Consider the following 27388-nt stretch of genomic DNA (forward strand, 5'->3'; position numbering starts at 1 on the left):
CCGTGACATGAATTGTTAACAGCTGGTGATAGTTGTGCAAGTTAGAAGCTCTGGTGGATTTGAGACTCAAGCGGGAACAATCACAAAAGTCAGAGCAAAGACTAATAAGAGGAGAGATTTTTTTTAAAGATTTGATTTATTTATTTTATTTGAGAGGTAGAATCACAGTTAGAGGGAGAGACAGAGAGAAAAGTCTTCCATCTGCTGGTTCACTCCCCAAATGGCCACAATGGCTAGGGCTAGGAGCTTCTTCTGAGTCTTCCACATAGGTGCAGGGCCCAAGCACTTGGGCCATCCTCCACTGCCTTCCCGGGCCACCAGCAGAGAGCTGGATAGGAAGAGGAGCAGCCGGGACACCAACTGGCACCCATAAGGGATGCCAGCACTGCGGGTGGAGGCTTAGCTTATTATGCCACAGCACCAGCCCCCGGAAAGTTTGTTCTTCAAAATCATGGACCCCGAGACCTAGTTGTTTGAAATCCTATCAGAGATTACAAATCCAAAATGAAACAACTTTAAGCCAAGCAAGTTAAAGATATTTAGCTTTGGCCCAAGAGCCGATCATCATTTTTCTTAGCTTCTACAAGAGATAATAAAAACTTTTCTCTTTCTGTCTGAGCACGTTGAAACTCTCTGTACTCACTCAGAAATGTGTCTAAGTCCTGCTCAAGCTATCTTCAAGAAGACTGGATTCCCATATCTTATCTCCGGTGCTCAACAAGACAAAGCCAGCTTTCCCCCCAGATTTGTCAAACAAGGGAACTGATAGCATTTACAGTCCTTAAAATCTCTGTGAGGAAGAAGCCTTGATGTTCAAAGTGTCTGCCTTTAGGTAACTTTATGCCCTTATCACTTAAAGAATTTGGCTTCTCCTCTGGAGACCTTGTTGCTGAAATAATATTCTTGTGTCTTCTGGTGTTTTTTTGTTTTGTTTTGTTTTGTTTTTTTAGATTTTATTATATTTTATTTTACAGGTAGAGTTACAGACAGTGAGAGAGAGACAGAGAGAAAGGTCTTCCTTCCGTTGGTTCACCCCCCAAAAAGGCTGCTATGGCCAGCGCTGCGCCAATCTGAAGCCAGGAGCCAGGTCCTCCTGGTCTCCCATGTGGGTGCAGGGCCCAAGCCTTTGGGCCATCCTCCACTGCCTTCCCAGGCCACAGCAGAGAGCTGGACTGGAAGAGGAGCAACCGGGACTAGAACCCAGCGCCCATATGGGATGCTGGCACCGCAGGCGAAGGATTAACCAAGTGAGCCACAGCCCCTCTTGTGTCTTCTGACACACAGCACACACAGTCAGTGCTGGGTAATCTGCACGTATCTGGGCTCACAGGGCTTCACCTAGATGGACGCAGATCAAGATGTTAAGGAGCCTGTGCGGTCTAGGTTTCTAGTTCACCATAAAATCTGCTTCCTAAGGACTGCTGGTCCTTTCCAGTCTCATGGCCCTAGGGCTAGGAGAGATGGGGAAGGAGCCTGGGCCTGAACTCCGGGTCCACCCCTTGCCTCTCTTGGGAAACAGGTTCCTTCCCGCTACCCAAATCCAGGCTTTGTGGCTTTCCTGGATTCCACCTACTTTGCCATTTCTCTGGACACAGAACCCACGTCTGTCGCCATGAGCTGTCCCTGTTCCATAACTTCTTCACTCTGTTCCTGAGCCCATCACTATCTGTCAAACTCCAAGTGCCCTGACAGCTCTGCTTTCCAGCTACCCACCCACTATAATCTCTGTTTAAAATTAGTATCTAGTTTTAATCTTACCTTTTTCTGACTTTTGGGAATCACTTATTTTATCTTATTTTATTTATTTATTTTTTTTTTTTTTGACAGGCAGAGTGGATAGTGAGAAAGAGAGACAGAGAGAAAGGTCTTCCTTTTTGCCGTTGGTTCACCCTCCAATGGCTGCTGCGGCCGGCGCATCTCGCTGATCCTAAGCCAGGAGCCAGGTGCTTCTCCTGGTCTCCCATGCGGGTGCAGGGCCCAAGGACTTGGGCCATCCTCCACTGCCTTCCCGGGCCACAGCAGAGAGCTGGCCTGGAAGAGGGGCAACCGGGATAGAATCCGGCGCCCCAACTGGGACTAGAACCCGGTGTGCCGGCGCCACAAGGCAGAGGATTAGCCTGTTAAGCCACGGCGCCAGCCGGGAATCACTTATTTTAAATCCTATGTTGCTCCCAAGTACTAATATCAGCATAAATATTTCTAAAACCAATCACATTCCAGTACTGGGTGAGGACAGGGTAACTAATTCTCCATTTTCTAATGATTTTGAAGCAAAGCCAACATCCTGCTTTCCCAAATCACCGAAGTGATTTTCATTTATTTTCTATGAGATCCCCACCACACACACCCCTACTGTGCATACAAAATAAAGCTTTCCTCATGTCACTCTGGCATCTGTAATTGTCATTTACAGGCCCCGTCAATGACCCTAAGAATGTAAAGATTTTTCCCTCCCCTACACAGAGCTTGTAGTGTATTGCATATAATATGTGCCCAACAAATGATCTTTGAAGAGATAAAATTGTTTCATTTAGTCAGTTTTGATATCAGTACACTCTGTTTTTAGTGAAATCTGAACATTTATATTACTTTTAGCAATTAGCTTAAATTTGGTCAAATTAGAAAATTCAGACACTACAAATGGTTTAGGTTTTGATATTTTATTGTTATACCAGTGATATTTCCTCCAAAATACCAGCCTCAAAGAAGTGGTTATACACTAGAGCTTATATGAGTATATTAGTTTAGCATAAAGCGATAAGTGTAGACAAGAGACTAGACACAGGAAATGGGAGCAGTTGGGCTTCTGGTATGGGGAAGTGACTGGAAAATACACGCTAAATATGGTATTTAGTAAGGATTGTTGTGAGGTCAGCTCTGACACCCTTTAACTCTTCTTTTTGAAGTCCATGCATAGTTTTTTCATAATATACATTTTCTGTGAGATTTTGAAGACCCTCTTGTGCTATTGCTCTAATACTTTGCTTTAATCTTCTGAGGGTTTTATTTAAAATTTTTAAATTATTTATATATATGAGAGGTAGAAAAAGAGACAGAGCTCTCATCCAATGGTTTGTTCCTCAACTGTCCACAACAGCCGGGGCTGAGCCAAGGCCAAAGCCAGGAGCCAGGAACTCAGTTCAGTCTGCTACGTGGGTAGCAGAAATCAAGCCACTTGACCATCATCTGCTGCCTCCCAGAGTGTACATTAGCAAGAAGCTGGATTCAGGAGCAGAGCCGTGACTCACTCAAACCCAGACACTCTGGTATGGGATATGGACATCCCAAGTAGGGTCCATAACCACTAAGCCAAACACCTACTTCAGGAGTTGTTTAGGAAAAACAATGAGATAGATTTGATTTCTATTTTTATCCATTTTCAAAGTTTAGTTATTCATGCTTTTTATTTGAAAGGCAGAACAACAGAGGGAGGGAGGAAAGACAGAGAGAGTTTCTTCAATCCACTGGTTCACTCCCCAAATGCCTGAAATAGTCAGGGCTCAGCCAAGGCTGAAGCCAGGAGCCCAGAACTCAACCCAGTTCTCCCATGTGGGTGGCAGAGACCCAACCACTTTAGCCACCATCTGTACCTCCCAGGGTGCATGTTAGCAAGAAGCTGGATGGAAAGCAGAGATGAGCCTTGATCCCAGGCGCTCTAATATGGGTTGCCAGCATTCCAAGGGTGGACCTAAACCACTGAGCCACAGCATCCTCCTCTAGACATCTATTTTTACTTTTTCTGGAGTTTTAGTATGACTATTTAGTTGTATAAATTGGTAACAGCAGCCTATGCAACTGACAAGGCTTACGTTTATTTGCACTGCACCTGTTTTCCAATTTTCTGGGACCAGTCTTTCCCATTCCCTAAAATAAAAAACTAGACCACCTTCTATTTGGATGGGTCTATATATTCCACCCCCTCTGTCTACATCCTACCCTCTAGCCACAGGGAGGCCTGAGTCCAAGTGCCTGGGAATTGGATAACCCCTGCTGGTTCTGTCAATTGGTCCAGGAATAAGCACCTGCCCAAAGGTGAGCCTTTCTGAACTTTTCTTTGACAGAGATTTCAAAGTGAAGTTGAAACAAAGAGCTCCCTTTCAGCACTGCCCAGCCTTTCCTCTAGGGATTGCCCTGTAACTCTCCATTCAAGAAGCCATCGGCAGTGACAACAAGAGAAACAAGACATAGGGCAGAGAAATGGAAAGTCAGTCCTAATACTTCCAGCCTTGGGTTAAAGGGCCTTTATCTCTCTTCCTTTGCTGCTACAAGAACCCCCAAATTTCCCTTTGTAAATAAGTTGGTTTGAGATCACTTTCTGTTACTGTACCTCAATGCTGTCTGACCAATGCATGTGTATGTCCAACAGCCTGGGTTAAACAAGCGGGAGTATACTCATAGGTGAAAACTGTGTGGGCCTTGAAAAAGATCTTACCAGAGAATAGCTGTCAATACAAGCTAAATGGATGACATGCAAAGATGATCTGACACATCACGTGAACAAAAGCTTCCTTGAAAACAACATTCACTGTGGCAACCAATTTTGTTTAAAACGCATGGATTATTAGATAATAGAATGTCGACGGTGGCTGCTTCTGGGTATTGAAATGACACATGATTTTGTAAAATTATGTTCTGTATTTTATCATTTGTTTCTATGATAAGCAAAATAGTCCAAAAAAACCAAGCTTTTCGTCCAATCTTTTGATAGGTCTATGTACAAATTAACACATAATTTCCCACCTGTTCACTTTGAATTTTATCACGCACTTTTTCTTCTGAGTATGTTTCCTTTAACATGGTGCCACTCCATCTCTTTCCTTTTTTGAGTATTAGGACTTTCAAAGATGACATTTGTAAGGAGAGTAGATAGTATCACCTTCAGTTTGTGGCGTTTGGGAAAGTGTCCTGATCCACAAAAGAAACATTTCAATCTAAATGAGGTCACCCAGTACGTTTCTCCACAGAAACATATTAAATCTGTGTTTATTTAATTTTTCTACTCTTTTATAACTATTTCAAAGAGCCTTGAGTGTGTGTTTTAGACCTCCTTGAAAAAAATGGCACCCTGTAGATGGAGTTCCTTTTAACACTCAAGTCTGGGGCTTTGCACCAATAACCCGACTTTCTTACTGCATTGCTGATGAAATGCACTCATAGCTTCAAGTTTCTTTATTGAAGGTTTTTTTTTTTTTTTTTTTTCCTCAGGAAAATGAGTCTGAAAGCCTTGGAAGGCATTTCTAAAATAATGTCGTATGAAAAGTGAGCCTTTTATTAGGCTTCAGACCACAGAAGAATCCCGTGGACTTTTTTCTAATATAATTTAACCCCTTCATTCAAGAAGTTAAGAGCCGGCCTAGGGTTTAATAGGTAGATTTAGAGGCTTCGGTGCCTCCAGCGAGCCTGCTTTCATCAGAACAATGGCTATAATTAATATTTATGATTTTGCCTTTCACCTCAAAGGCCTTTACAAATTGTTACCACAGGACTCCTGACACTCACTAATGAAGCACTTACTGCGCAGTCCAGAGGGAAATTTACAGTCAGCTCAAGTTTATTCCATAACCACACGGCTACAAAGGAAGGTTGTTTGTGTCTTGGCCTCTTCAACTCGCCATTACCCAGCGAATGACTCAGGGACAGGGAGTCAGTCATGACGATTCTCTGAAGACTCGATAAGAGGATCCTGCGTGCCTTGTTTTCCAGTAGCTTCCACTATGACGTCCTGCAGGGGCAGGCAAGTTACCGACCAAGGGCTCAAGCCCTCCGCATCATGTTAGACACTAGCCCCTTGCCCCACTTCCAGCCCCACCGCAGTGAATGAGTTTCGCCTTTTCAAAGGAGTGAATAAAGCAGGAAACATGAATATGTGGCACATACTATATGCTACCTGAGAAGCCCAAAGCGTCCATTATCTGGTCCTCTGCAGAATAAGTTTGTATTCCCTCCAGTGAGAAAATTGCAATGTCACACTTCTGCAATTCAAGGAATAAGCATTGTCAGACCTTCATGAGAGTGTCTTCCAGAAAATTGGACAGCGCACAGAGAAATACACTCTGTGGAGGCACATTTTATGTTTCATTCTACTCTTTTCAGAGTCAGCACATTGCACTGGACTCACAGGATGCAAAGAGCAAGTTCACATACCAACATGCGTATGGGAAACTCTATACACACAACAGGAGCTAACGTCAAGTACACTTGCTGCTCCATGGTGCCACACAACACTGGTGCTGAAAGGGAAGGAGGAGAAGGGAGAGAAACCCATCTACTTACGCACACTTGGGAAGACCCACAAGTAAGACTGAGCCCACTTGGGCCCCTGCACCCGCGTGGGAGACCCAGAAGAAGCTCCTGGCTCCTGGCTTCAGATTGGCGCAGCTCCGGCTGTTGCAGTCATCTGGGGAGTGAACCAGCGGATGGAAGACCTCTCTCTGTCTCTACCTCTACCTCTGTAACTCTTTCAAATAAATAAAATAAATCTTTAAAAAAAAAAAGACTGAGCCCATGCAGATTATGGTCAGACCAACAGTCAGCAAAATAGCAGCATGGCTGTGCTGCTGCACACCTTTTGTCTGGATTTTAAGCTAGCTTCAGTAGCTACAAGTATACTTCCCAAAGTTGGTGGAGAAGTGGAATTCAAAGGTCAGTTTGTATGGTTGCCAAAAATGTTTGAAATCCAGCTATAGTTTTTTTCAGAATGCGCACTTTCCATGGACTTCCTGAAGATGCCTCTTACTTCTCTCATTTTGTTTGCAAGCTACCAAGATTCCTTTATCAGATGCGCAATACATGGATCACAAAAGCTGCTTACTACATGCATTACATTGAGCACAACAGACACTGCCATCCTCATGCACAGGTCGCTTGGTGGCACACCCCACCTAATGGAAACCATCTGAGGTAAGGTTAGTTGGGCTCAGGGGAACCGCTTCTGGCTCATGTCAATCTTCCTGCCACGTTCACTGGACATCCATCCCACGTGACGGGTTTTCAATCCAAAATCCTTTGGGGAAGTAAACCACATACAGTTCAGAAATTATTCTTTGTCATATTCCTATCTTTGAAAGGAGTAGTTTAAAAACTACTGAACCACCAAAATGTATCCCATGTGGGAAATTTATATCATGATATAAATTAGCCCAACCTCCTCCAACCCTCCAGTGGGTACCTGAGCAGATGGCTAACGGTGAGTGGAAGTCAAGAAGAGACTATATTAAACACAGGACCAAACTTAGGCAATTCTAGAACAAAACATTAGGGCTGCTTCACACACTTTAGCAAAGGGACTAAGGCCATTGGATTTGGGTCTGAACGAATCCCCACCGACCCTCCCAACAGCATCCACGAGCCCACTGGTCACCCACTGGCACAGAAGCCGGCACTCTGAAGGTGTGGCCCATCTCAGCCTGGTCGCCTAAGTCAGTCTTTGTGCTCCTGCCTCTGGGTGGTGTGCTGCCCATGCTCACTTCTACCATGGTGAATGGCCTGTCTTCAATATCTCCAAGACAGCTCTTCGCTTTCCATGGGGAACTCATACAAACATAGCAGCCCCCTTGCTAATTTTTAGATTTGGGGGTTGGCTCCCAAGTCCCTATTTAATCCACAGGTCAGCTGTCCAAGCACACTGAGACTCCTAGCATGAATTCTTAATTCTTGGAAATAGAACTACAGAGATCAAGAAAAAAAAAAAAAACACACACACACACACAGATTTTTAAAAAGGAAAGTTTTTTCTCTCCCCCTTGATTTTTTGGACGGGAAGCTTGTTCAGAGGAAAATATTCAAATGGACAAAGTTGGCTTTGACAGTCACACATTACCCCTTTCTCCGACCCTAAGCACCACGGTGAGCCTCCTCACCCTGGCCATTCCTGGGCCACAGGCCCTCCCCCTGGCTCCCTCTCCTTCCCACCCCCACCCCCCCGGAGCGTCTCATGAAGAGCTGACCTTGCACCCGTGCACCCACCACAGTGACAGGCACACAGTACTCTACTTCCAGTTCTACTCTCCACAAACAAAATGCCATTCCTTCAAGGATGGACGATGCCATTCACCAAAGCAATGAAAGGTAGCAGGTCACGCTGAAGTCCATGTTGTACTAGAAGTGGTGTTGGCTTATTTTTAAAGATTTTATTTATTTATTTGAAATGCAGAGTTGCAGAGGGAGGGGACAGAGAGAGACAGAGAGAGAGAGAGAAGGAGAGTTGTCTTCCATCTACTGATTCACTCCCCAAATGGCCTGTCCGGGCTGGGCCAGGCCAAAGCCAAAAACAGGAACTCCATCCGGGTCTCTCACCTGGGTGGCAGGGGCCCAAGCACTTGGATCATCTTCAGCTGCCTTCCTAGGCAGATTGACAGGAAGTTGGACAGGAAGTAGAGCAGCCAGGACTCCAACTGGCACTCACATGGGATACCAGCAGTGCAGGTGACAGTTACCTCGACAGCAGGTGCTGTTACCTCGACGCCAGCCCCAGGTTGACATTTTAAATTCATTATCTTGTTTAACACTCTGTTTTGTTACATTTTTATGACTTTTCATTGTAGAGAATGTTAAACAGCACAAAAGAAGAGATAATGACTCACAAACCTGCTCTCCCCTAAATCTAGCCTCTCATCAACTAACCATCAGCCTGGGTCCAATATTTCTTTATCTATATGCCGTACTCCCCCCAACCCCCTGCACCGTGGGTTATTTAAAACTCTAAATACTACATTGTTTCATCAATATTTAATGAGGTCCTTTAGTTTTTCAGACATTAAGCATTTGTTTTACTTTGTTTTATTTCATTTTTATTTTTATTATTTATTTCATTTCACTTATTTATATAGTTTACCTGAGCGACAAGGAGACAGAGACAGAGAAAGAGAGAGAGACAGACAGTTGTAGATCTCCAGTCCACTGGTCCACTTTCCAAATGTCCACAGCAGCCAGGACTGGGCCAGACTGAGGCCAGGAGCCTGGAATTCATTCTGAGTCTCCCCTATGGATGTCAGGAGCCCAACACTGGAGCCATCACCTGCTGCCTCCCAGGGTATGCACCCTTAGGAAGCTGTTATTGGAGGCAGAGGTGGGACTTGAACCCAGGCACTCAGAAATGGGATGCAGGCATCTTAAGTGATGTCTTAACTGCTACACCAAATGTCCACCCCTGAGCATTTATTTGTAATTAGTAGACAGCTGGTTCTTTCATGCCAACTGTTAAGAATTTCTGAATGTAAATAGTATCTCAATTTTTTCTTTGCTCATGCAGGATTAAGATATAAATTAAATACAAGTAAGTTATACTTAGTCATCTCAATAAAAGAAATAATGAAAAGATTTTGCTTATATATTAATTCTTAAATCTGAGACATCTCACACTCCTTTTTCCATTATACTCCAATATTATAGTAGCTTTAAATCTATATATGCAAGCATATATATTGTCAACGTGGGGAATAAACAAATATAACAAAGTGGATTATACAACCTTTTATATATAAAACTTAAATTTTATATTTGATGCTGCATTTTAATCATACATTTGAATAATTTTCTACTGGGGAATTATTACCATGCATGGTAATATATATATAATATTCAACCTAAAGAGACAAAAATAAAAGGTCACAACGTAGTAGTCATTACAATGTGACAGACTTAAAAACTTATTTTCAGGGGCAGGTTTTTAGCCTAGCAGTTAGGATGCCAGTGAAGACACTCATATTCACAGAGTACCTGGATTCAATACCTGGCTTCATATCCCGAATCCAGCTCCTGGCTAATGCAGATCCAGGAAGATGGTGGTGATAGTTCAAGTAATTAGCTTCCTGCCACCCATACAGGAGACCCAGATGGAGTTCCAGGCCCCTGGCTTCTGCTTGGCCCAGCCCCAGTGTTGTAGGATTCTCTCTCTCTCTCTCTCTCTTTCCCTCTCTCTCTCTCTCTCTCTTTCTGACGCTCTATATAACTCTGCTTTTCAAAAGCATAAAATAAATATTTAAAAATAAAAAATATACTGTACCATTTTTCCACAAACCTTTTTAAGCCCCTTGTATCAACATGAATTACACTTTTATGAAACTTTCTTGAACTTCATATTGTAAAATGCCTCATGTTTTAAAATGCAAGATGATTTTCCATAATTCTATTCTGTAAAGATCTAGAAAGGAAAGAAAAAGGAGCAAATTGCCAAAAAAAAAAAAAAAAATACTCTTAAGGCAAAGATAAAGAACAGTGCCTCTGTTCTCTCATTCAGTTTCCAAGTCGTGCCAGGCCCCTAGGTTGCAATTCTTAAACTACAATGGATGTTAAATAAATATTTGATGGTGTTGAGGGCTTAAGTAATGATTTCTGTAAACACCAGGAGCTGCTGCACAGAACACAGCCTCATGGTACGATTTTAAATTGACCAGAGGGATCTCACTGTGGTGTGTCTGAGACAGACTGTAGAGTATAAGAAATTGTCACTAATTAGTCAAGTTCACAGGGTCTGGGAGTTTGTTTTGTTGTTGCAAACTCAGTGTTTGGAAAACCAGCACTTCTTTTTTTTTTTTTAAGATTTATTTATTTATTCGAAAGCCAGAGTTACACAGAGAGAAAAGGAGAGGCAAAGAGAAAGAGAAGGGTCTTCCATCTGCTGGTTCACTCCCCAATTGGCAGCAACAGCTGGAGCTGCGCCAATCCGAAGCCAGGAGCCAGGAGCTTCCTCCAAGTCTTCCCACACAAGTGCAGAGCCCAAGGACTTGGGCCATCTTCTACTGCTTTCACAGGCCATAATAAAAAGCTGGATGGTAAGTGGAGCAGCCGGGACTCGAACCGGCTCCCATATGGGATGCCAGCACTGCAGGTGGTGGCTTTACTGGCTATACCACAGCACCAGCCCCAACCAGCATTGTTAGTATGGGATTCATGGGTCTGAAAATTAGTACAATATTAAGATGGATAATTTGTCAATATTCATTAAAAGCACTCTAACTATTATCTTTTGGCTCAGCAATCCTACTTCTAAGAATTCATCCTGAATAAGTAGTTCTGGAATTTACATGCAAAGATCTAGGTAGTTGTAGATGTGTATATAATGTTATATTCCAAATAAAGCATTGCTTGCAAGGAAAAAATGGGCAGCAACATAAAGCCCAATGACATGGAAGTTGTGAAACAGATTGTGGTGCGCCTCACTTCTACAACATGAATTTTGATGGCGCTATGGAATTCTTGGAAGTAGAAGGAGGGAGGGAGGGAGGGAGGGAGGAGGGTGGGAGTGAGGGAGGGAGAGAAGGAAAGAAGGGATGGAGGGAGGGAGGGAGGGAGGGAGGAAGGAAGGAAGGAAGGAAGGAAGGAAGGAAGGAAGAAGAGAGAGAGAGAAGAGAGGAGGGGAGGGCAGAGAGAGACAGAAAAAAACAGACCAGTCCAAATCTTAAGAACTAAAAAGCAACCACCATTTTGTTTTCCTCGTGTTTCTGTGGGCCGCCCAAGCTGACTGGCTTCAGACGAGCAGTCCTTGTGTTAGCCTCCTTTCGGAGACTACCTTAGAGTGACCTACTCACCATACCTTGTTCAGGACTTTCCTTAGCACTGAGAGTTCCATGTCCAGGGAGCTCCCCTTTGGTCCTGGGTAAGCTGAGACAATTCATCAGACCCGCCACCACAGCTGTGCACCTGAAATGCCAACAGTTGACAATAGGTGGTGGGATTATGGATGAAAAGAATTATCTTTTATTTCATTTATGTAAACCTTCTATCCTAAATCTTATCTACATATGCTTACAAAACAAAAACTAACTTTTTTTTTAAAGCTAGAACTTCATAATTCCCGTCATTTGCAACCCTTTTAGTTCAGCTGCAGGCCGAGCCCTCCTTTCCCACCACGTGTGAAGAAGTGGAGTGGCAGAAACGTGCTTGTCTGGAAGATGTTTAAAACCTCACCTTGTGGGTCAGCAGTTCCCAGCCTCGCTTCCTGCCCTATCCAGCTGCAGATCTGACACACTCCCAGCAAGCACAGTGGCTCACCTGGCAGTGATTCAAAGCCAGGTGCAGGGGGTGCAGAACTAACCATCGCCAGAAGCCCAGAGGCAGTCGGAGGCATCCCCGCTCTTGTCTGGTTAAGAATAACTAAAGCATTTTTTTACAGTTAGCTTTATATACTTTTTAAAAGGCAAGTTAGGTTTTACTATCCCGTCCTGCAGTTATTTTCTTAGCTTAGATTTATGAAACTTCGCACGTTCATTCTAAGCTTCGTGTCCTACCATTCAAGCTAGTTAAAGAATAGTGTAATGTTTTAGGTGCATGGGCTGACTGTGGTAGGGACTTCGGGTCTTTTATATGGTCTAGCATACTTGCTATATACATTCTTCTTTCACCAGTTGGAAATTATCCTGTTTTCACTATTCATTAGGTGGGCAGCCACAGGCTAGACTCACTTCCTTTCCATAATGAGTGTTCTTATAACTTTAATCAGTCCAAGTTGTTGATTACATAGTCAGGTGCAGAAATTAAGATGATAAACTTGGCTAGCAGAATCCTCTGTTAGCGAAGTTCAGCCTTGTCTTTCTCCCCCTCTCAGAATTACATACCTATACAAATACACAGGATTTTGTTTTCCAGGCACTTGCCTTTCTGCCATAAAAGATTTCTTAACGCCTTAAGGGAAGTACAGGAAGACAACTGTGACGGAGATGGGGAGAGAAACAGGCGTAAAATCCTGGTTCTGCTAGGGAAATAATCATTTTACAGCATGTGAGCAGTTTGATGACAAAGACATGGTTTACTCACCGAGGCTACAAGTACATACAAATTGCCATAGGCCAAAAATGCAAAAGATGCCGCCAGAGCTCTTCCTTACAAACACGGCTTGTGAGCTTCACTCATGTGGCAAAGTCACATTCAACATTACAAAATAGCGCGCTCTCTTCCCTAAACTTGATGGAAGAGCCATTCCAGATGCATCGTTAGCTTCCTTGAGGTCATATTCTTATTGCCAGGGCAATAAAAGGTTAAATGAGAGAAGGGGTATTTCCTATGTTGCGCATGACCCTCCCTCATGGAGTTTTATTTTACACTGCAGTGTCTTGTGTCTTACAGATTTCATTTCCACTAATACAGAAAACAGGCCCTAGCCCCTTCCTGCCACCCCACCCCGCCTCCTGAAAGGAGCAAATAGAGGAACTCTGTCTAATTCCATGTGGGCTTTGGCAGGACGATCTGGATTTGCTCTGGCTTAGACCCTCAGCCTCTTTGCATTTCTGAATCAAATCCCCTCAAGTTTGCTATGGCTGGGGCCAGGCTTAAGGGAGAGGAAACCAATACTTTCTAAAGCAAGGGGCGCTTTCTCTTTGCTGTACAACCACCTTCTGATTAGTTGTCAATGGATTAGCCCAGGCCTTTTCAGAGGAAAAGAAGGCTGAGACCGAGGACACGGAACACGGAACCATTTTAGAAAGCTTCCTTCACACCCTCTTTGACTTCGTGTAGGGATCACCCATAAGAAGAAGACAGCCAGCCAGTGAAGAGTGAAACCAACTCGGTGGAGATAACCAGGAACAAAGAAGAATGCTAGCACATGGATTTCCTTCCTAAGACACTTTCAGAATAAGCTTTGCTTTCTTTGGTTGAGCCGTGATGTCCTGGGAGGCTTTAAGACACATATTCAGCATCTTGTTTTACAGGTATAAACAACCTTGGCATTGAGAAGGGTCTTGCAGGTCGCCTTTCACAAACATTGGTGCCCACCAGAATCACCTGGGTAAGCTTAATCAAAGACCTTGCCTTCTAGGACCGGTACCTGTATTTTTGAGGGCTCCACACGTGATTTTGTGGCACCCCAACATTGAAGACTCATTCCTCTAGTCTATGTACCTATGTGCCACAGCAGCTTCCTACAGGTGCGGATGAGCTTTCTCCATTGGCTCTGGCCGACCCTTTCAGGTAACGTGAACCGACGTGAACATTGGTGGGAATCTAGAGTCCTCCCACGTGCACGGCATTCCCTTTCTTGCTATGCATGTGCACAGGCCCCTCTTATTAAGACGAAGTTAACAGAAAATGACTCTTCAATAGGAAATGTATGGCTTGTTTTCAGTTTTAGCTATTTTCAAAGCTAATGTTATATAAGAATTTCTTCCCGGCTTAGGGTTGCTAAGCATTCCATACTTGAAAGTAGCAAGAGTTGTGAAAATCACTGGGCTTTAGTTTCCCACACATTTCACACCAGCTTAGGGAATCTCATTAAATTAGACTGATAGTAGAAGCCTTAAAATATCGATAATTTTTCAAGTATTCTTCTCACTTACGGTTAACGATTAGCATTAAATCTTCAGTTCTGATACAGGTGTATTTGATTCAACTGCATACAGTTCTTCACTATGTTAAACCTTGCAGGAATTCTGAAAACTATCACAAGAACTGAGATTTTATTATGCACATAAGCTACTGTCTATTTTCATAGCACAGGTGATGAGCGCAGGGGCCGGGCGGTTCCTGCTTGCTGAGCTGACAGCAGCGGTTCTCACTCCAGCCGAAAGCCCATGTGCGGATCTGCGAGCTGCAGGCTTTCATTGCTCTCCAGGCTCTGTGGCTGCCATTCACCCATTCTGAAGCCCCAGCAGACCCCTTGACAGGAGCGCTGCTCTGCAGATGTGCAGAGGCCGTGTGCACACCTCGGGGAGAACGCGCTCGCACAGGGCTGCCACTTTAACCCTTCTTTTGACAACCTACAAGGCATTCTTGTTATTCGTTGTTGCTTTGACTTGAAATACATACCATTAAAATCCATATGAGACGAACACCTGGCCCGTCTATGGACTTGGTTATGTTGTAGATCAAGTCACATCCCCTGAGGACATGGTGACATAAGGAAAGCTCTCTCATCATCACCCAGGAAGCCAAAACTGTTGGGGGTTTTCTCCTCTCTGGACAACAGGTTACCATGGGATTCCACCTCCTCAGCACTGGCAGCTCACAGAAGTCTGGGTTGTTAAGCATAGGCTTAGTGTGCAACTGATTTTCCTGACCAGTAGCTCTTTAGGCTAGCCTTCAAAGCTGCAGACCAGGACATCTTATATGCCTGCAAAGCAGCGTTGTGCTTTGTTTTGTTTTGTTTTGACAGGCAGAGTGGACAGTGAGAGAGAGAGACAGAGAGAAAGGTCTTCCTTTACCATTGGTTCACCCTCCAATGGCCACCGCGGCCGGCGCACTGCGGCTGGTGCACTGCGCTGATCCGAAGGCAGGAGCCAGGTGCTTCTCCTGGTCTCCCATGGGGTGCAGGGCCCAAGCACTTAGGCCATCCTCCACTGCACTCCCTGGCCATAGCAGAGAGCTGGCCTGGAAGAGGGGCAACTGGGACAGAATCCGGCGCCCCGACCGGGACTAGAACCCCGTGTGCCGGCGCCACTAGGTGGAGGATTAGCCGATTGAACCGCGGCGCCAGCCAGCATTGTGTTTTTTATAACATCCAAAGATATCACAAAGTCTAGGAGTAGCCCCTCAGGTTTCTGCCACCACCAGGTCTTGCCTCTGGCAACCCTGGCTACCACAGTAACCTCCAAAATGATGACAAAGTACAATCAACTGAGCTCTGCCTACAGCCAAAGAAAAGTTTGGAAAGAGTGTTCTCTCTAGAGTGGGAGGCCCAGCTTCCGGAATGTGGCATTCTAGAGATGATGGCCCAGCTCCTGGTGGACAGTGTCGAATTCTGGCACCGAACCTGGGCTCAGGGGGTGTAGAGCAGGAAAGGGGAGTTCTGTGACAGGTCAGTAAAAGATAGGGAGAGAAACAGGTTAAGCAGAGGTCTGTATTATTCTTCAGATTGTAATCCAGTCCTGGTGTTAGACCTCATATTACACTGGTCAGGAATAGGCAGTGTTGGAGAGAAACGAACCTAAATATTGAGGCTTTTCAACAAACCAATGAGCCATTACACATCTGTTCAGATGCTAGTCTTCTTGTTGTTCTCGGTACAAAATGGTAGCATTGACCATTCATTGAAGCTCTACCACCATCATTAAAAATATGTTCTCATTTAGGGTATTCATCTTTTTCATATATGTTTTCATTCACTTATCTAATCAGCAACTTTTTATTGTCCAGTTGCCACACATTGTTCTGAGCACATGCCCATGAGAAAGTTCCTCCTTAAGACGCACATGCTGTTGGAGAGACAAAAAGGTACACAGCTAATTAGAGCATAAGAAGTTATGTGCTGTAATCAAGACATGAGATGAATGCAATTTATGGGAATATAAAGGATGGAGCAATAATTCAGCCTGGGTGGTTAGGGAAGGCTCACTGAGATGATATGCCTGGATTAAACCTTGATAAAGCAGATGAAGGCTGGACTTAGCAATGTGACAATAGAAGAGGAATGATACAAGAGAAGATAATTCTAGGTCAAGGAAAGAGCATAAATAAGGACAAGCCACCATAAAAATGCACAAGGATGGGGGCTAAGACAGTTTAATGGGGGAGGGAATAATCTATTCAACAAATGCTCATCGGACAACCGGGCATCCACATGCAAAATATGAATTTGGTGCCTAACTTCATCACACACAGACACACACACACAGACACACACACACAATTAACTCAGAGTAGGCTACAGACCTAAATGAAAGATCTGAAACTACAAATGGCCTTCAAAACGTTTATGAAAAAATGGAATTAAAGAATAATGCGAATTCTCCATGAAGTTTTTGAAGGAGAAGAACATTCAAGAGTAACTCTTTGTGATCTTGGGTTATGCAATGGTTTCTTAGAAATAACATCAAAAGCACAAACCACCAAACAGAAGATCGGTATGTCAGACTAAAACAGAATTAACAACATTTGTGCGTCAAAGGACACCATAAAGAAAGTAAAAGGAAACCACACAGACTGGGAGAGACATTTACAAATCATGTAAAACTTGATAATTAAAAGACATAATGGGAAGAAGTGCTAGGCGCAGTGATTAAGATGCCACTTGGGTCTCCTACACCCAGATTAGAATTCCTGGGCTTGAGTCTCAGCTCTGCTTCTGATTCCAACTTCCTGTTAAGGTCCACGCCGGGAGCCAGCAGGTGCAAACTCAAATACTGACCCCTTCCCATGTGAGAGACCTGGATTGAATTCCCAGCTGCTGGCTTTGCTCTTAAGAGCCCAATCCTAGCTGTTGTGGGCATCTGGGAGTGATCTGATAGAGGAAGATCTCGCCCTCACTCTCCCCCACATCCGTGTGTGTGTGTGTGTGTGTCTGCCTTTCAAATAGTCTAACATTTATTTTGGAATAGAAAGTCGAAAAGTGTTTCTTATACAGCTGTTTCAAAAACAAAACAAAAAGATACTCATTAATAGTAGCATTCCTGAAGAAAGTGCAGAGCTTCTTCAAACCCCTCCTGTGGAAGAACCCATTCTGTTTGGTCTTGTTTTCTACAAACTCTGTAACACATGTGCTGGGCTGGACCCAGGAACTCTAAAGACATACTCCCTCGCTTTGCTAGCAAGTTGTTTTGTTTTAAAGGCTAACATTACTGATCATATTACTGTTCATGCTTTGGTATTGTCCCCTATATTGTCTTGTCAGAGAAATGGAGGAAAAGCAAGGAAACACTAGTTCAAGCAGGAAAGTTGCTGTTTTGATGGACATGAGGCCTAAAAGTCAGCTGTATCGAGCAGTTTAAAATATCCATTATAGGGTGGGTGTTTGGTATATGTAGGTAAGATGTCACTTGGGATGCCGACATCCCAAATCAGAGGGCCTGGGTTCCAGCCCCCAATTCTATCTTCCTGATAATATGCAGCTCAAGAACTTGGGTCCCTGCCATCGACATAGGAGACATGCATTGAGTTCCAGTCTCCTGTCTTCATCCTAGCCCAGCTGTGGTTGTTGCAGGAATTTGGAGTGTGAACCAGCAGATTGAAGATTTATGTGTGTGTGTGTGCCTTTCAAATAAAAAAAGAAATTTTAAAAATTTTAAATACACATTTTGCCTACAAGTGGGAAAGAGAGTACACTCTCATTGCTATGGTTCTAGGTCATTTATTTAAAAAAAAAAAAAGGCCAGCATTGTGGGCATAGTAGGTAAATCTGCCTCCATTCCATTTTATGGGCACTGATTCAAGTCTCGGCTGCTCCACTTCCCGTCCAGCTCCCCACTAACATGCCTGGGAAAGTAGTGCAAGATGGCACAAGTTCTTGGGTCCCTGCTGCCCATGTGGGAGACCCAGAAGAAGCTCCCAGGTTTAAGCTCATGGATTCTGGCTTCAGACCAGGCCAACTCTGGCTGATGCAGCTATTTAGGGAGTGAATACGCAGGTGGAAGATTCTCTCTCTGTCTCTCTCTCTCTCTTCCTCTCTCTCTCTCTCTCTCTGTATGTGCATCTCTTCCTGTCTCTGTAAACTCTGCCTTTCAAATAAATAAACCTTAAAAAAAGAGTACCTACTTTTGCAAAAAAAAATTTTAACCAGATAGAAAATTATTTCATGATGATTTAAATAAAGTTCTCTCATCCCTATAGACTATCAATAACATCACAAGTTCTAGTTATGTTAATAGTTTGTACAAGCTTTTTGAGACATGCCTTAAACCAGATCACCTGAACATTTATTAATTGAAAACCAGAGGATATGAGAAAAATGATTAACTACTGCCCTGGCAGATAGGGATCAGGAGCCAGAGAACTGGAAAGAAATGGACTCAGAGAGGAATCAATGAACCAGATCATCTCGCTGCTTCCAACTGCAGGGATATGGAATGAAATCTTTGCCCCAGGGGTTCATAAACCTCTTTGCTTACATCAGAAAGCTTAGACTCTACTCCCAGAAAAAAAACACGCTAAGGTCTGAAAATAAGCAAGGTAAAAAACATGATAAGTGTTTTCAATCTCATAATACAAACAGGGAGATGGGAAAGGTTAGTGACACAGTGAACACAAAGTATGGGCTCCCCCGAGGTGATGATCCTGGCTTCAAAAATCTCAGTTGCAGACCATATGCAACATCTTGTGTTAGATAAACAATAGGAGATTACTCACATAAAAAGCTTGAATGGTTTGTGTAAAATTGGTGGCTGTCTAGAAAGACTCATAAAAATAAATTTTTAGACAAACTAAACTTAGGATGTATTTCACTGTCACCGGCGGAAAGTTTATGAATTTGCAGAAAATCAAATGGTGGACAGCTATTTTTCACCTCTACCAAGAATACAGGTTGCGTTTGGATTGAAATACCAGGGGCAAGCAAAAGGAGAAACTTTCTATCATAAGGTCCCATCTCCTGTTGAAGTCGTACATGAAGGACATCACCCATCTCCAGGACAGGGTTTTAGAAGACAAGTGTGTTAGCATGTTGGCTGGGAAGGGAAGGGACAGCCATGCATACAATGGCATGAGAAGCATGTGGGCCTATAAATTCTGTCCTGAAGAAGCAGTGATTAGCTTAAGCTGGCTATCACTTGATGTCAGCTTTTGATGTGGTTTTCGTATTATCTCGCTACTCTTAAACTAGCAGCTAACCACTTCATGATGAGAAAATTAAAATTAGGGAAAGTCATGCGTTTTCAAAGTTAATTCTCAGATATCACATAATTGTTCCAATTAGAACTCCTAACTAGATTTTTCTTTTAAACCAAAGCATTGAATACCAAAATATATTTAGGAAAAATAAACTTGGACAAAGCTGAAAGAACAGTGGAAAAAAACATGACCGAGAAAGTTCCTAGTGCAGGAATGGACATATAAATCAAGAGGAGAAAATGGAAAATAGGAAATATCCAACAATTTGTAAGAATGCAATATATGACAACCTCCTCAGACAATAGGGAAGAATTTTTAAAATGATGTTGGAATAAATAGTTGGCAAGTAAGGAAAAACTCACTTGCAACCATGCCTTGTCCCACATAACAAAATAATCTTTAGGTGAATTTATATAGTCATCCAACAAACAACAAGGAGGGCCAACCCTTTGCTGGGTACATATGCCAAAATGAAAGACCTAGTTCCCACCTCTAAGGTGCTCACAGTGTCATGGGGAGAAAGACAAGTAATCAGATAATAACCAAACTTCTTGATAGGCAAAGTAAATTCAAATTGTTCCTTCTGTGACCCTCGAGGGACAAGGAGAGTTTAGCCAGGCAATGAGAGAGCACTTGAGAGGACAGCTGCTCCCAGAAATTCACAGGTACCCTGTGCCCGGAGCCCAGAGCACGTGCTCTCAGTAGGAGAGGAAAGGAAGACACAGGAGCAGGACGAGGGAGGAGGGATGGCAGGAGGAGACTCGGGCTAGGAAGTCTTCGAATCTCTGGGGCTACGTGGAAGGACCGTGAGGCAAGCAAGCAGCAGGATCCGCTGGGTGAGTAGAGAGCTCACTTCACAGCCATGGGGCAGAAGTTCTAAGCAGAGAAGAGCAAACAACTTGCAAGATCCGCTGGAAGGTGAAGGCAGACTTTCTGGGAGGGTAGAAGCAGAATGTAGAGGAAAGCAGGCAGCGGGAACAGGGAGGACGACCAAAGCAAGAATCAGGTAGGAAGTCAGCTTGACAAGCCTGAGTTACCACATTTGCATCGAGGCTGGAGGTCCTGTTCATCAGAAAAGAGCATTCAAGTGGGAGGTAGGTTTGTGAATGAGGGGTAATAAATACAACTTTCGACATGTTCAGTTCGTAAAACGTATAGGCTATCCAAGGGGAAAGGTCGATTTACAAACCTTTTTTTTTTTTTTTCGTGCATTTGAGAGTTACAAATAATATGAGCAGTAGTCACTAATATAGTATATTTCATTTAGTATAAATGAACACTAATATAATCTTTAAAGTGTTTTAATTCAGTAATTAATGAATTTGAAAGGCAGAAAATGACAGTGACAGGGAGAGAAAGAGCGAAAGCTCCCATTCGCTGTTTCACTCCCCAAATGCCTGCAATGGCCCCCAGCTGGGGCTGAAGCCAGAATCCCTGAATTCACACCAGGTCTCTCATACAGGTGGCATGGACCCAGTGAATTGAGTCATCGTTGCTGTCTCCCAGGGCCTGTGTTAGCAGGAAGCTGAACTCAGGAGCTGGAGCTAGTAGCATCTGGTTCAAGTTCTGGCTCCCACACTTCTGATCCAGCTTCCTGCTGATGTGCATCCTGGGAGGCCGCAGACGATGGCTCAGACTCCACCCATGTGGGAGATGGAGTTCCTGGCTCCTGGCTTCAGCCTGGCCCAGCCTTAGCCGTTCAGAGCATTTGAGGAGTGAACCCACAAATGCAACATCCCTCACCCCTCAGCCTCTCTCTCTCTCTTCCTCCTCAAATAAAATAAGTAAACATTTTTTAAAAAATTTGGCCGGCGCCGCAGCTCAATAGGCTAATCCTCCGCCTAGCGGCACCAGCACACCAGGTTCTAGTCCCGGTTGGGGCGCCAGATTCTGTCCCGGTTGCCATTCTTCCAGGCCAGCTCTCTGCTGTGGCCAGGGAGTGCAGTGGAGGATGGCCCAAGTCCTTGGGCCCTGCACCCCATGGGAGACCAGGAGAAGCACCTGGCTCCTGCCATCGGACCAGCGCAGTGGGCCGGCCGCAGCGCGCCTACCACGGCGGCCATTGGAGGGTGAACCAATGGCAAAAGGAAGACCTTTCTCTCTGTCTCTCTCTCTCTCTCACTGTCCACTCTGCCTGTCAAAAAGAAGAAAAAAAAATTAGAAGAAGGAGGGGCCAACATTGTGGCACAGAGGGTTAAGTTGCCACCTGTAATGCTGGTATCCCATATGGGTGCTGGCTCAAGATCCAGCTGCTCCACTTCTGATTCACCTCCCTACTAATGCAACTGGAAAAGCAGCAGGACATGGTCCAAAGTGCTTGGGCCACTGCTACCTACATGGGAGATCAGGCTCCTGGCTATTGTGGCTATTTAGGGAGCAAACCAGCAACAGGAACATCTCTCTATATATAACTTTGTCTTTCAAATAAATAAATAAATCATTAAACAGAAAAGAAGGAGGAGAGGCCAGAAACGTAAAGAATAACTAGGTGGAGCCACCATTGTGTAGCAGGTAAAGTCACCACCTGCAACACCATCATCCCATACGGATGCCAGTTCATTTTGGCTGCTCCACTTCCAATCCAGCTCTCTGCTAATGGCCTGGGAAAGCCGCAGAGGACAGTCCAAGCACTTGTGTCCCTGTGTCCATGTGGAAAACCCGAAAGAAGCTCCTGGCTTCAGCACAACGCAGCCCTGGCTGTTATAGCCATGTGGAGAGTGAATCAGTGGAAGACTTCTCTCTCTCTCTCTAACTCTTGACTTTCAAATAAATAAATAAATTTTAAAGAAGAAGAAGAAGAAGAACCACTAAAAGCGTCCTGCCTCCAAAGCCAGGGGAGGAAGTAGTTTCCAAAGATGTGCCATCAACTCTGTCCATCACGGCAGAGATCAGGGACGAAAACACAGAAATCTTTTAGATGTAGCAAATGGGACTTTGTCCTGACTTTGGGGAAAATGGTTGCTGACTTGGAGAACTTTCCCAAACTAATTCCATACCTGAAGGGAAATTTTGATGTGTACTTCTAAACACTCTTCTTTCTGGTATGAAGGATCACCATAATTATATCTGTTCTGGACAAACCCAAGCAATACAGACACTAAAAATTACAGTTCCATTTGCACACTTTCAACCCAGACATAATAGTCGTCAAGGAACTGATTCATAACTTAAGCCTCTGCATTCATGTCTCAGCTGGCCAAGCCCTCTCCCATAAGTAGGACCAGTGCAGAAGTGGCCTGCCCCTGTGGGAGCAAGAGTCTCCTCTTGTGGCCTTGTTTAGGAGACCAGGCTGGTCCCTCCCACAACATCGGTCTTGGGAGCATGCTGGGAATTCTTCACCCAACAGAATATAGTCGTCCCCAGTCTCTTCCCCCTGGGCTAGATGAACCGGCATCCTCTTTAAGGCTGAGTGCACGTGAAGCACCACAGTCAACAAGCAGAGAAACTGCAAGATGGTGTAGCTTCCTTGGAACGACCTTCCAATGCCTTAAGAAATTTGCGGCTTCGCAGTTTCATCACCAAAATTCACTCACCAACCAAAACCAAGTTACAGATATCAGTGATTATGTGTGGGGTTTCACGGTTTCATCGGAATCGCAGGGGGCCACCATCACCGTAATGAAGTAGAACAAAAGGCTCCTTATACAAAATCAAAAGAGAGCCAATGAACTTAATGCGCCCAAGACCACACCTGTCCATGGAATAATAATAACATTGTATTCCGGTTTTTCATTATTTGGAAAAAAAAACTTTAAGAAATTCCAAGCAAAATCCTCTAAGTTTCTTCTAACTTTTGAATTTCTAAAGCAATTACTTACTGGGTAATGTCTGAGCAAGTGGAGAAAAAAAAAAACTTGCTCACCTTATTTTTATTAATTCTACTAATAAAACAGCATTGAAACCAGCTTAGACAAAAATTTCTCCCCCTCTGAACGCTGCTTCTGCAAAAAATATGAACTCCATGCTACACCTGAGGATCCACACTTGCTTCTGGCTTTTTCCTGTACTAAGAAAGCAAAATGAAATGGAAATAATGCCAGAATTCACAGTTGAGGGTCAATTCATGGCCTGGGGGCAGTGAAGAAAGAATGCTTGGATAAGAAACAGAAGATCCTTGCACCCGGCTACTTAGAAAGCCTCTCTGGGTAACAGAGGCAGTAATTAATTCGCAGATCCAGGTGTCTCGCGGATGGTGTGTTTGCTCTCAGAAAGAGCAAGTCAGGACAGCGCGAGAGCAAGGAGTCTGCGGCCACGTGGCAGGTAAGAGAAAGTGCCTTTTAAGAAAAATAAAATAGATTGTGAGCATTTCATGTCGTCAAATGTTTGCATTAGAATTAGAGCCCAAGCAGACATCTGTCTCTTTATAGAAATGTATTAACATGCCCCAGATTGAAACACCTCAAGATTAAAACACTTCAACCGTCTATTTTCCAAGGTGTTGGCTTTATCCTACCTTCCAAACCACAAGACAATAATCCACTTCCTCTTTAATCCTTACTGGAAATGGGAAAGGATCTGAGTTTTACCCAACCTTTGTCCAGTCAGGTTTTCCGTTTGGTGCATTTGTGTTTCTCCGGCTAGATGAGTCCAGTCAGACCAGGACTGCACATCTTCAGCAAAAACTGGGACAAGAAAAACAGGTCATGTGTGTGGACAGTTGGTTGGCCTCAATCCAACCTGACTGGGGTTGCCACACAACAGCCCCAGCAAGTGCACCTCTGGATGTTGTCAGGACTGATCAGAAAATCCCTCTCGGAAAATGTCACTGCCCTCAAAGCGTCTATGGGCTGACGACTTTTTTTTTTAAAGATTAAAAGAGTGAGCGAGAGAGATTCAGTTCACTAAAATGTCTGCAACAGCCAGAGCTGAACCAAGCTGAAGCCAGGAGCCGGCAACTCAGTAGGCGCCTCCCATGTGGGTAGCAGAGACCCAACGACTTGGGCCAACAGCCGCTGCTTCCTGGGGTGCTTGCTCATTAGCAGGAAACAGAAGTTGGGAGCGGAGGTGAGACTCGAACCCAGGTACGCTGCTGTGGGACCTAAGCAATTCACCACTCCTGGTGCCTCGGGTATAGAAGTACACTTCCACAGCCTGCGGTTCAACACGCTGCAAATTTCGGCCCTGGCCTGCCAGGCTGGCCAGCTCAGTGCAAGGAGCCCGGGCGGCCTTGGCCTTCCTCCGGGCTGTGGGAACCGACACAGTCCTCCTCCCTGTGTTTTGGGGCCCAAGAGGTCACCGCACAACAGCAGGGCCCCTGAGGACAAGGCGTCCTCCCTTTTCCCCCGCGTTGCTAGTGGGGCATCCTAGAAAGCAAGAATTCTGGACAAATGTCCACGGGCTGCGCGTGCTCTGCCTAAACTCAGAGGGCACCAAGAGGGCAGTGGGGTCTCCAGGGTGTCGATGACTTCCCTAAAACAAGGCAGACCTATGTCCAGCAATTTAAAGTATTAAAAAAAAAAAAAAAATCCGCGGCGCTTCTGCGGGGCTGCATCTCGTGGTCTGTCCTCGACAAAGCCCCAGGGCAAGGCAACAGTTAAAAGAGCGGACTACCTTAAGGAAAGGGGAAAGCGCATTTCCATATTCTCCAACAAAGGGGTTCCGCGCCATCTGTCCCTGTCTGGGTGCCCCCTGCTCCACACTGAGAGGATTTGCGAGGGATTCAAGTGCACCTTGCAGATTAAATAGTCCCTCGGTTGCCGGGACAATGGCGGCCGCGGCGCCCCTTCCTCCTTCCTTCCTGTCGAGCGTCTCGCCTGGCTACACAAACTCAATGCGCGCCGCACCCCCGGTGCAAGGAGTGGACTTGACCGGAGCTAAAACCAACAAAGGCAGATTCTGGTGGGAGCTGCGGAAGCGCCGGGCACTGAGTCAACAAGCGCCTCTCATTGAAATGCAAATGGCCCGGCCGCGGCCCCGGCGCGCCACCTCCCGCCCCTTAACTTCTCAACCCCAGCGTCGGGCCCTCCAGGGGCCGCAGGGGCGCGCAGGCCGCGGGGCCGCGGTCGTGGCCTTGGCCGCGCCGCGGGGCCGCCAGGGCTCAGCGCGGGCCGCAGCTCCCGGGTCCCTGCACCCTGCAGACCTACGAAGGCGTGCCGGGCCTGGGACGCAGCATTCCCGGATAACTGGCCCCAAGCAGAAGTTCGGCCTGCTGCGGAGTTCAAGGAAAAAAAAATTTAGTGTGTGTGTGTGTGCGCAATCCCAAAGTGGCGGTCAGGTATTTTATTTTTTTCCTCCCAAGTATTGACTCACTTAATCTTAAGTACTTACTTGAATTCTGTTCTTTCTTTAAGCCAGAAAGCACCAGACTTTTTTTTTTTTTTTTTTTTTTCAGGTACTAGGTACTCGTTGTGATTTGTAGCTTAGGAGGACTCTCATGCTGTGTATGTGTACATGCCTTAAGTGAAAACAGCTCCATTTGGTGTTGGCTTTCTCCCTGCTGTCTCTTCCCCCCACACCCATTATCCTTTGCTTTCTTTCCACAACATGTTACTATCAACTTGCTGTTTGTTTTGTGCTTTCCTGAAGTTTAAAGTTAATGCAAGCACTCTTACAGCTCCTGCAGTATTTAAAGGGGAAGTTGATGTAAGTTTGTTCTTTATAGAAATGAGAGGTTAGTTCAATTTTTCAAAACAAGCTATGAGTGTCTAATAATGGTTCGAAATAAAGCTACCCCATATTTAAAAGTCACCTGAAAACATGGGATTACTTTCTACAGGAGCTAAAGTGATTTCAGACTGTTAGGAACCAGGGACTGATAACAAATATAATAAAGTAAATAATTTTAAAAGCCCTTAATTGTGTAAGTTGACCAGAATATCGTATGTGAACACTTATAGATGTGTACTTAAGTTAATTATACAGATTGTTTTGCTAAAAGACAACTAAAGGAACATTCCTGGAGCCCCATCTGAGCCTCCCACGTGGTGGGCAGGGACCCAAGGACTTGACCATCGTCCACTGCCTTCCAATGCACATTAGCAGGGAGCTGGATTGTAAGCAGAGCAGCCAGGACTCGAACCAGTGCTCATACGGGAGCAGATCAGCGGCTTAACCCGCTGGGCCACAATGCCATCTCCTACTCTGCTCTTCTGACCCAGCTCCCTGCTAATGCACCTGGGAGGCAGCGGATGATGGCCCAAGTACTTGGCTTCCTTCCACCCACATGGGAAACCCAAAGTCATTTCCAGTTTCCTGGCTTCGTCCTGGACTAGCCTTGGCTATAGCAGGCATTGGGGGAGTGAACCAGAAGATGGAAGATTCATTCTCTCTTGCTCACTCTCTCTCTGTTGTTCTACCTCTCAAGTATATAAAGCAATTATTAAACACACACACACACAAAGGGGCATCCATGCTTTGTAGTAGAGTTGATTAAATGGTAGCATGTAGACTTGGGGCTGCATTTGACCAGTCTGAGATCAGTGGGGAAGTCAGCCATAGGAAAGAAATGGGATGAGAGTGACAGGTAATTTTTTAAAAGATTTATTTATTTATTTGAGAGGCAGAGAGAGAGAGAGACCTTCCATCCTCTGGTTCACTCCCCAACAGCCGGAGCTGGGACTGTCCAAAACCGGAAACCAGGCTCTTCTTCCCTGTCTCCCACATGGGTGCAGGGGCCCAAGTACTTGGGCCATCTTCATTGCTTCCCCAAGCACATTAGCAGGGAGTTGGACCTGAAGTGGACACCAGACTCTTCACCGCTACCCATATGGGATGCTGGCATTGTAGGCAGCAGCTTTACCCACTACACAACACCAGCCCCGAGTGACAGATAATTAACTTATCTATGAGCACTAAGAGCCAGTCATATCTGACTTAGTCACCTCTTCAGTTATGTGAGTCAATAAATTGCTTCATTTTAACAAGTTGGCTTAATGATTTTCTGCCATTTGCAATCTGGAAGAGTTTTGAATTATATAAT

General features: G+C 44.7%; 1 long non-coding RNA gene across 3 annotated transcripts; it reads right to left on the reverse strand.

The window, feature by feature from the left end:
* Positions 1-5529: 5529 nt before the first annotated feature.
* LOC133765540 (uncharacterized) lies at positions 5530-24085 on the reverse strand. Of its 3 annotated transcripts, none has more exons than XR_009866608.1 (3): positions 24002-24085; positions 11534-11640; positions 5530-5722 (listed from the first exon to the last, which is right to left on the reverse strand). It is a non-coding gene; the product is annotated as an uncharacterized LOC133765540 (long non-coding RNA). The 3 variants fall into 3 exon arrangements; XR_009866606.1 differs by having other exon boundaries at positions 23924-24085; XR_009866607.1 differs by lacking the exon at positions 5530-5722 and adding an exon at positions 10568-10765 and having other exon boundaries at positions 23924-24085.
* Positions 24086-27388: the final 3303 nt, after the last annotated feature.

This window comes from Lepus europaeus, chromosome 8 (genome assembly GCF_033115175.1).
Source record: "Lepus europaeus isolate LE1 chromosome 8, mLepTim1.pri, whole genome shotgun sequence".
Lineage (NCBI taxonomy): Eukaryota > Metazoa > Chordata > Mammalia > Lagomorpha > Leporidae > Lepus > Lepus europaeus.